Source organism: Coffea eugenioides, chromosome 5 (assembly GCF_003713205.1).
Source record: "Coffea eugenioides isolate CCC68of chromosome 5, Ceug_1.0, whole genome shotgun sequence".
Lineage (NCBI taxonomy): Eukaryota > Viridiplantae > Streptophyta > Magnoliopsida > Gentianales > Rubiaceae > Coffea > Coffea eugenioides.
In genome coordinates this window covers 42,571,014-42,581,696 of record NC_040039.1, presented here as the reverse complement: position 1 = coordinate 42,581,696, position 10,683 = coordinate 42,571,014, and positions in this window count along the sequence as shown.

The following is a 10,683-nucleotide window of genomic DNA, read 5'->3' as shown; positions in this document are numbered from 1 at the left end:
CCTTGTCTATCACCTGGTTCAAGTAAAGCAATTTACCGTAGAAATCAAGACTCCATATACAATTCCACTTCATCTCCCACGTCTTGGATAAAACACAGGTGCGCACAGCATCCTTTGTTGGAAGGCGAGACAAGATGTGAGACAGAAGGCCTTCTTGAAGATCGCTAATCCTATCTTTATGAGTCTCACAATCCATGTTAGTGAAAGCTTGAAAACGTGCATTCAGTTCTTAAGCGTGACCTAAAAAAATCAAAATATTGTTAGCTTCATTTAACGTAAGATCACTAGTATGTGGTAATCAAAATAAAATCTAGTTCATTAGTAAAAATTTAGCTAAAATGAATGTCTGAACGACTAAATGATATATGCCAAGACATGTTTTCTTGTAATAATCATGATAAGATTCTATTAACATTTTTTTTCCAAAAAAAGAATATTACATGTATGTTTGAAAAAGAAAATGAGAATATCTTAATTTCAGGCAAAGGTGATGAGTGACAAAACTAGGATTTTAGTTTAACAAAAGCAAACAATCAAATACATAGTGATACAAAACACCATAACAGGTTAAAAACCTATGCTCGGTAGGAAATTGAATATGAATAGAGTCTTGAGGCTTGGGGGCAAGAGGGCGGCTGCCCCTCCCCGCCCCCTGATTCTGTCCATGCAGGTGATCATTATTGAAGAGAATTGATTAATTTTGCTTCCTAGCATCATTAATAGTCCTACAAATATGCTAAAAAACTCCTAAATCATTCAACCAACTAGACAATTAATAGAAGAACCAAATAAACTAGTGAAAAATAAACAAACATTGACTGCAAGATCGATGAGGGAGAATCAGTACCTTGTATGGTAGATGATTCGGACACGGAAGTTATAGCAAGAACACAGTTGCTCTCAGAAGAAGTGCAAAGGAAATATTGCTTCTGATGTATATTACTCATTTGTCTTCACTTTTATGCGAGTCTCTGCATGGTCAAACACTTGTCAGACTTTTGACATCATTAGATTATAGGATCATTCATGACAGTGCAATCCAGTTTGAGTAACGTCCATGAGATGCTTGTGTCACATACCTTATTGGCAGAGTTCTAGGTTCTCTCAATCTGATAATTGCATTGAGTTTTTTTTTCTTTCAAAAAAAAAGACAGAAAAAAGCAATTACAAGGAGTTAACTTGCATTCATCCTTGAATAGTTTTGAGCTCAGGGGCTAGTGAGAAAATTTGTGTTAATGTAGGCTATAATTAAGTTCAACTTGAATATGCAACTTGTTCATGTATTACTCAGCAGATTTAGTGGAAACCTTACTTTTTAATAGTTAGGAGAATAATATATGCTGTTTGATCCACAACATACACTAAGTCACTATCTCTTTTTGTTTACATAGAAATGCAGTAGTAAACTAGATTTTCTAATTTCGAATGTACTGCCAAAATATTCTAAGGTTTCGAGCACATCTCTTTCTTTGAACACTAACAAAACATGTTGAGGACTTTCTACCATCTAGCTTTTGCAGACACAAGTCCAGTAATTAGTTGGTTACTTTTATGACAGGATCGTTCATTTTTCTTTCGTTTTTTTCATCCATTTTATCACTCAATAACACCTAAACAACATCGTGCAATTCCGCTTTTACTTAGCAAATGCTTAGGGGTGCTTGTTTCACATATTGGAATAAAAAATGGAAATGGAATCATAGACTCTGGTTTTGGAATTAAACTTTTCATTCTAATATCTAGTTTGTTTCACACATTGGAATTAGTATCATTCCAATTCCTAATGCTTGGTTTGATGAGTATTTCGAAATTAAATGCAATTAAATTTCAAATTTATCCCTGATATAACAATTCTTATAAAACAAAAGAATTACACATACTACAAATTAACATCACGAAAGAAAAACAGAAATAAAGTGAATGAATCACATATTGAATGAAATTTTCAATCATGCATCAGATACTTCAATTTCAGAAATGAATGTTGAGCTGAACTCAAAAACACGATCAAATTACTTTCCATAGCCAACAAGAAATCAAAGGATTGCACTTCCAAGGTGGTAGGCAAAAGGGTTCATTATACTTTGCTCGTCAAAACTATTACCATTGCTCATGATCCTGCATGTTGACATTTTCTTTTGTTCAAGTGAATATAGGAAACTTCAGCCGTAGCATGGATCAATTACACATCCTTCCTTACTATCCTACTCTACCTACCTTTTTGTTCCTTCTTTATTTTCCAGAGCAATAGCCTCCCATGCAATCCTCTTTCTGTTTCTTCAAGCCTATTTAATTTGTATGCACTTGGAAGTTTTATCATACTGGTCTGTCCTCTGTCAGTCCATAACATTTCCCACCGTTGAGCGAACCTGATATACCTATTTTCAAGCTCCTTTCATTGTTATAGCATGTCCACTCTCATTTCATATTATTTGCCTGTTACAACTAATTGGTTTTACCATATTTTTGCTTAGACGTTACAGCTTAACAAATTATCGATTGACCAATCCAAACTGCTATTTGGGCACCCTAATGCACCGCATGAGTATGGACGGACTCAAGGGGTGGCGGTAAGGGCCATCACCCAAGTATTAGAATATTAAATCCTCCCTTAGAAAATATGAAAGTGTTCTTCATAAATTTAAGCTTTCACAGCAAAAACTTGATAACATTTTATGTTATGTGCTTAGGTATTGATAGAAATATATTTGCCCCCTCAAAAGAAAAATTTTTTGGTTACGCTTATGTTGCATGAGCATACAAAATTAGTCATCTATAAGAGGAAGCATTCAATAGAAGCTCCTTCTTTCGCTTCTTTATAGAAGCTGAAAATTTTCCTCGATTTGATATTCTTCTAATAATTTACATCTTGATTTATGTTCCCCAAGTCGAACTATGTAAAGCATAATCAGATTGAATGAGTAGCCAAGATATGTAAACAGTTTAACTAATCAAGAAGCAACATGACAATTATCCGATACATCCCATTTGGTAGCTGGAGAGTTACATCACTACTCATATCTCAATTTTTCTGCATTTCTTGAATTTAACCTACAAAAACAGATGCCTATGACAATCTTAGAGACAATGGGGCAAAAATAACGAAACAAAATAAAGGAAAAAAAAAAGAAAGAAAGTGGTTAGTGATTTTTTTTTGGTTTGGTAGGAGGGCTTTAGACCCATTACATGCCAACTAATCTAGGAGTTGCAACGCCTAGGACATCATATGCCAACCACTTCCTCACCTCCTCTGGTGGCGAAGCCAACTCTTGGACCCTCTCCTCCAGACTCAATCCACTCTTAGCTAACCAATCCGCACTCATATTGCCTTCCCTCCATTGATGTATTACCTCACATTGCCATTGTCTCTTCCTTAAGTTCCGGATTTGGCTGATAGTCACCATAAGGGGGCTCTCCGTTGCCGCTTTGTCAATGAGCTCTAAACTCATTTTAGAGTCAGTTTCAATGATCACTTTCGTGTACCCCTTTTCCCATGCTGTCTGCATTCCAAACCAGATCGCCCAAAGTTCAGCTTCAGTTATGGTCCGTTGTCCTAGGTTTGCCCGAAATCCGCTGATCCACACCCCATTCTCATCGCGTAATAGCCCTCCAGCCCCTGCAATACCACTCCTGGTGCTAAGCCCAAAGTGGTTAGTGATTTGAAGTTAGTCAATTTACACCAATTATCAATCCATTTTTTTTTGGGCTGGCTAAAAATGAAGATTTCCCCAGCGGAGGGTTCTTACTTGTTAAAGTCTTCTCTGCTGTTAGGCTCTAAAGCAAGAAGAGTGTGAGACGAGGTGGAAGGATTAAAAAAAAAAAATCCTAGTACTACTAGCAGGCAAAAAAGAAATTGGTATCATATATTTATAATTATTATATCTAATTTGAATAGAAATGCGGAAACAATACGTTTACTTTTACTTCTTCCTAGCTAATATAACATCAAATTATAATTCTATAACCTTAACAACTAAGGCTCTGTTTGGATTAGCTGTTTTTGGGGGTGTTATTGAAAAATTTAGACTACTTTTTAGAGTACCTTTTATAGTACTTTTTAAAAATTTTTATAGTATTTTAAAAACTAGTTTTTGAAAAACTGCAGGATCCAAATAGAGCCTAAATAATTAATACTTACAGGAAAGACACTTAATAATTACTAACCTCAAGAAGAATTTTTTTTTGTTCTTTTCCTTGTCTCCAATTTAAGTATTTATCTAGTACTTGCTTGCACCAAAAATTTGGGTAAAAAGATAGTAGTCTTTATCACAAAATATCATATTTATTACGAACTTCCTTAATGTGGACAAAGGAAAGTAAAGAGCACATGTTGATCAAAGACCTTGATAAACCACAATATTGTCAATAACTAAAATTATTTTTTTAGTAGAAAAATTGTTAGTTACTCACAATATTGTCAATAACTACTATTGAATATTTATTTTCTCTCAAAATATTTCTTATCAAACAAATATACATAAGAAAGTGATCTTCACTATTCTTTACTTCACTTTCTTTCACTCACATTCCCATTAACTTTTCCTCGAAATAAAGCGTAAATGATCACTAACAGGACTAATTACATGTACATCCTACTTGCTAACTAAAGAAATATTCAATATTCTTAGATTAGGAATTTCCATTTCTCAATCTTTTTTTTAGCATTTCTTGCATTCACAGTGAATACCCACAAACATAGGTGCCTACGACAATCTTAGAGATAATGGGACATAAGTAAAAGCAAACACTAAAAAAGAAAACGAAAAGAATTGGCTAGCAATTTGTAGTTGGTCAATTTACCAAAATATTACTTGTAACTCTTGAACGCACAAAGAATCTTGCTACAATTGAATTAATCTTGCTCCTTGTAACTCTTTCTTTAAGCTCTATCATGTGTTTACATCCGTTACATATAGTTTGATCAGAAATCTTGACGCAATACTTGTAATTTTTTCCAGGCTAATATGGTCTTGATCTCTTTTTTTTTTTTTTGACGAATATGGTCTTGTTTTCACTTGCCTTAGATTCTGCAAAATGTGATTATGGAAAGTAATTGTAGAGAATAATTAAAATCAACAAACAAAAGCAACTCTTTGATTGATTATGGATTTTAACTATTTTAGTTATTAAAAAAAATCTACAATCTAAATATAAAAAGCAAACAAGAATATCACAAAAACTAATTATTTAAAATCAAAATCTATAATCAATTAATATAATTGCTCGAAAACAAGACCATAAAATCACAATAGATTAGATTTCTTTTCTCAAAACTTTTGCATGTCTAGTTTTGCATTATTACCTAATTGCTTTATGCCAAATATTCCCGTGGAACGCGCAATCCGAAAACTCCTAGTTAGCCGGCCGGTGCCAATTATATAGTAGTAGTAAATCTTCTCACTAAGATTTGACTTTACGTTTACAGGACTTTGTTGCCGGCTGCTAAATGAGTTCTCCCTGAATTGTCCAGTACTACCTATGCAGTACAATTGAGTACTTGCGCAGAAAATGTTAAAAGTAAGGGTCTGCTTAACCAATGGTCATTAGTTACTCGCTAAAATATATTTTAGATGTTATATTTTTTAAAATATAAGATTCATTAAGGAAAAGTAAATGAATATAGAGGAGAGCGTGTCAGATTAAATAGGAAAGTATATAAATATAAGTGAGGGTAATAATTGTAGTTCATGGTAGGTATATTGAATTTTAAGTATGTTAACAAGTGATTAATGAGTATCCGATAGAAAAACTTAAAAAGTAATTTTGTCGAGGGACATTGTTTGAGAGTATAATTTATTCCGACATTAGATATTTTACTAGCAAAATTAAAAATGGTAACGTATTTAATAATGCATGATATAGAATTTTAGGTTTGTTTGCCAGGTGAGTTTTTTCGTAAGGTTTTCTTTTACAAGTTTTTCAACAATTTTAACTACAATAATTTCAAAAAACTCTTCAAAATTTTTAGAATACACACCTTAAATAAACAAAAATGCAGAAATTTTTTTCCTTCTTTTTTCTTCTTTCTCTTAGCACCTTAGTCTACCACCACCTCTACCATTGGCCGGTGTTGGTTGCCACCTCCACTAGCACCGATGACTCTTTTTTTTTCCCCCCATTCTTTCCTCCCTCTTTCCTTCTCCCTTCTCCCTTCCTTTCCTTCTCTTGCCTCTCCCCCTTCTCCTACCACCCCTTTCACCCTTGGCCCTTCATCGAAACCCTTCCCCTACTGGTCACGCAACAAATAGGAGAGGAGGAGGGGGATGGATAGGGGGAAGGTTTCAGTGAAGGGGAATAGGGTGGGAGAGGGGATGGTGAGGTATGACCAGTAGGGAAAGAAGAGAAGGAGAGGGGAAAGGAGAGAAGGAAGAGGGAGGAATGGAGGGAAGAGGAGGAAAGTGGGAGGAGTGAGAGATGGAGCAAAGAGAAAAAAAAAAGGTGGGAGGGAGGTTCCAACATTGGTAGGGGGAGTAGGTGGGGAGAGTAGGGTAGTGGCACTGGGGAGGGAGAGGAGAGGGAGGGAGGAAGAAGAAAAACAAAACGACCAAGAAAAGGAAAAGAAAAAGCAAAAAGAAAATTTGCTTTCCCAACTCTCAAATACATAAAACTTTTTGTTTTCCCAACTCTCAAATACATAAAAAAATTTTGGTTATTATCACTTTACCCCCTTAACGTTTGGTGATACTATCAATTTTCCCCTTAACGTTATCTTTTAGTTACTTTACCCCCAAGACTAATGATCAAACTTAACGGAGTTTGTTAATTAAAGTGAAAAGACATGTTTAACCCTTAAAATTATTATCACTTTATCTCCATAAAATATGGTCTCATTATCAATTTACCCCATAGAGTTATTTTTAGACAATTTATCCTACCATTAAACCAACTTAGCAAGTTAAAAAATTTTAGAAGAAAATACCCTCCTCTTTGCATAATAAAAATAATAAAAAATTTAGAGTGACTCTTCTCCTTTTTAGTATCAAGAAAAAAGTCAAAGTATTAATTTCTTTCTTCTTGGCAATCTTATTAATATTGAAAAAAAAATAGAAAGATGGAGAGGGGGAGGGAGAGAGGGAGAGAGAGAGCTCAATTCTTTTTTAAAAATTACAAATAAGAAAGAATTAAATATTTTATTATTTTAAAATTATTTCACTTTTTTATTTACCACCAAATTCCAATCCTAATCTTGACAACCTTAAAGTAATAGATAATGTTAGACTTTTCTTTATTTTCTTTATTTTTTTTTTTGCAAAATTTAATTTTTTTCTCCTTCTTTCCTATCTCCTTTTCTTTTTCTAGTATTAATAAGTGTGAAAAAAGAAATTTGAGAAAACCCTTTTATTTTTGTATTTTTCGATCTCTTAAAGTGAAAAAAATGAAGAATAACCATTCCAACTTTTTATTTTTAATTATATATAAAACGAGTAAATATATTTAAAATTTTTTGACCATACTAGTTAGATTGATGATGAGGTAAAATGCCTACAAAATAATGTTAAAGTGATAATGACAATGTAGTAATGCTATAAAATAAAAGGCTATTTTTGTCTAAAATTTCTTAACATGTTGAATTAAATTACTTATGGAGGTAAAGTGACTAAAAGATAACGTTAGGGGGTAAATTGATAGTAGTGATATAGTTTAAGGGGGTAAAGTGATAATAACACAAATTTTGTAACTGATTCTATAGTAAGTTATAATAAAATTTTATACAAACACCTAAAAAATACACCTTCCAAACAGATGCTTTATTACTAGATGAAATTACTTTTGGTTCTAAAGAATTTTGTTGCACTTCTATCAATTTTACAAATGCTGTCATGGTCAAATTGATTTAAAAGAAATGCTTGGTAAATGAAAATCTTTTGCTCCAAATTCACAGGATAATTGCTAATCAAATAACAATTAATGGTCCAACAACTTCAAATCAAGCCAACGTGTTACATGACCTAACCATGCTCAATTGGCACATCGCCCAGCTAACATAGGCCACGGTATTCTGCTCCAGTTGACCATGGTTTCGTATATCAGGACAGCAAATCCTCTCTTATTTCAAATCTTATGCAGTCCTATTAATTCGACAATTACAGAGATCAAATCCTTTGTAGTCCTATTAACTCGACAATCTTCAACTGTAGAACCATATGCAATCTACCAGCATCTCCCTGAGTTTCTTACTATTAGTAGCATTGGTGGATAATCTCCAATCATGTCTTGCAAGAGACACCATCACTTCTTAACAGTTCGTTGCCAGATGATGGCACAACTCTTATATGTCTTCTGGGAAAAGATTTGAATTGGCTTCAGCCCTGAAGATAGTGCCAATACAGGAAGATATGTAGGGACACGGTATTACAACTTATGGATTGCCAACCGCGATGCACCATCAGGATTAAAAAAAAGAAAAAGAAAAAAAAGCCTAGTACTACTAGCAGGCAAAAAAGAAATTGGTACCAGTAAAAAATTCAACGAATTCTTTTTGTTAAGCTCTGTCATATATTTATAATTATTATATCTAATTCGAATAGAAATGCGGAAACAATACTTTTACTTTTACTTCTTCCTGGCTAATATAACATCAAATTATAATTCTATAACCTTAACAACTAAGGGTCTGTTTGAATTAGCTGTTTTTGGGGGTGTTTTTGAAAAATTTAGACTACTTTTTAGAGTACCTTTTATAGTACTTTTTAAAAATTTTTTAGTATTTTAAAAACTAGTTTTTGAAAAACTGAAGGATCCAAATAGAGCCTAAATAATTAATACTTACAGGAAGGACACTTAATAATTACTAACCTCAAGAAGAATTTTTTTTTTGTTCTTTTCCTTGTCTCCAATTTAAGTATTTATGTAGTACTCGCTTGCACCAAATATTAATATGGGTAAAAAGATAGGTAACAGTATCTATCACAAAATGTCATATTTATTAAGAATTAAATATCACGTGTTGAACAATGACCTTGACTTTTAGGGTCATATCACAAATTGACTGCCACTCATTCCAGGGTCCCATTTCCCTATCAGCAGTGCAGAATTGAATTTTCTTTGCCACAATACTGCAAAGAGTATTCTCTCGAGGTCAAGGTCAATTGCAAGATCACATCTTTAATAAAAGGTTGAGAATGCTGACGAATTGAGCAAATGTCACAATCGTTGAACTAAAACTATCTAAAATTAAACTTTTGATTCAATTAAAATTATCATTCCACTAATTAAGACAATTAACACATTTTGTGACGGAAAAATGTAAATTTTCATTTGTTGAATGAATAAAGGTTAAATTTTTTATTAATTGAGTGACAAAAAAAAATATATTTTTTATTAGTTAAATGACTTTTTAGCTAAATAAAAAGCTCAGCAACTAAAATACGAAATTCTAAATAGTTTACAGATTATTTTTGCCATTTGCTCTAATGACTTTAGCAATTACATTGTATAAATCTATTTTGTAATCAGGCCAAATTACTTTTGGTTCAACACACCTACGTACCTTATAAATATTCTCCCAAAATATTTATAATTACATTTTTGTACCGACCTTATAAATGTTGTCATACCCAAAAGCCAATGATATTGGCACTCTAAACAACGTTTTACACACATGGCATTAACTTGACGAAACTGTCCTTTTGCTAGAATCTCCAATAATTTCGAGGGGCAAAACTATATAGGGAACGAAAACACTAACATTTTTTTTTCTCCCGCAAATCATAAACTCAATTGAAAAATTGTTTTTTGGGCTGGGAAGAGATTTTTAACTCAGAATTTCTAAATCCTAAGATGTTAAATTTAGCCACTAAATCAAGACTTTTTTTTGACAATCGTAAGCTCAATTACATGTAATACGACCAAGAAATTCTTCACTTCCAAATTGGATTGGAGAAAAGAAGAATTTTTTTAAAAAAAACGATAGTTTACTGTGAATTGAATTAAAAGAATCTTTTTAAAAACAAATACTATAGTTTACTATGAATTGAATTAAAACTCTGTTAAAAATGATTACAATATAGTCCAATAAACCTATCACTAAAAATTAAACCTGGATCCAACCACTGGTGGATATCAAAAAATATGTTAATGTCCATCTTCATAATATACAAAAGAATCTTAAAACAAAAACTATGTCCCAATCTCAATATAGAAGTTTAAGCAAACTTCCTTGGCAGAAAAATCACGCAGAAGACAAAAAATTTTCCACTTCTCGTTTATCAAGAAAAAAAGACTAGCTAACACGGTCCACATTCCGCATGCACTTCTCTAGTTGACTCTGATTCTTCCCATCAGAACAACAATTCCTTCCTTATTCAGAGAGATAAACTTCTGTGTAATTCAGATAAATTGTCAATAGTCTTTAATCTGTAAAACCATATGCAACCTCCTAGCTTCTCTCTGATTTTCTTTGTACTTGTAGCACTGGGAACCAGTCAGTTTCTGTCATGTGTAGCAATGGACAACATCACCTCTATCAGTAGGTTGCAAGATGATGGCAGTGTTGGATCCTTAATCCAACATTGGACTTATATGTGAATAATTATGTATTGCAAACTGTCAATTAAGGTTAAACCCAATTAAAGTGATCAAATATAGTTTGGGTTTAATGTATCTAATAGGATGTGGGCCCTTTTATGTGTAGAAACTTATGGGCTCCTATTTCAATGATGGGCTGAAATAGGGCTCCAAAGG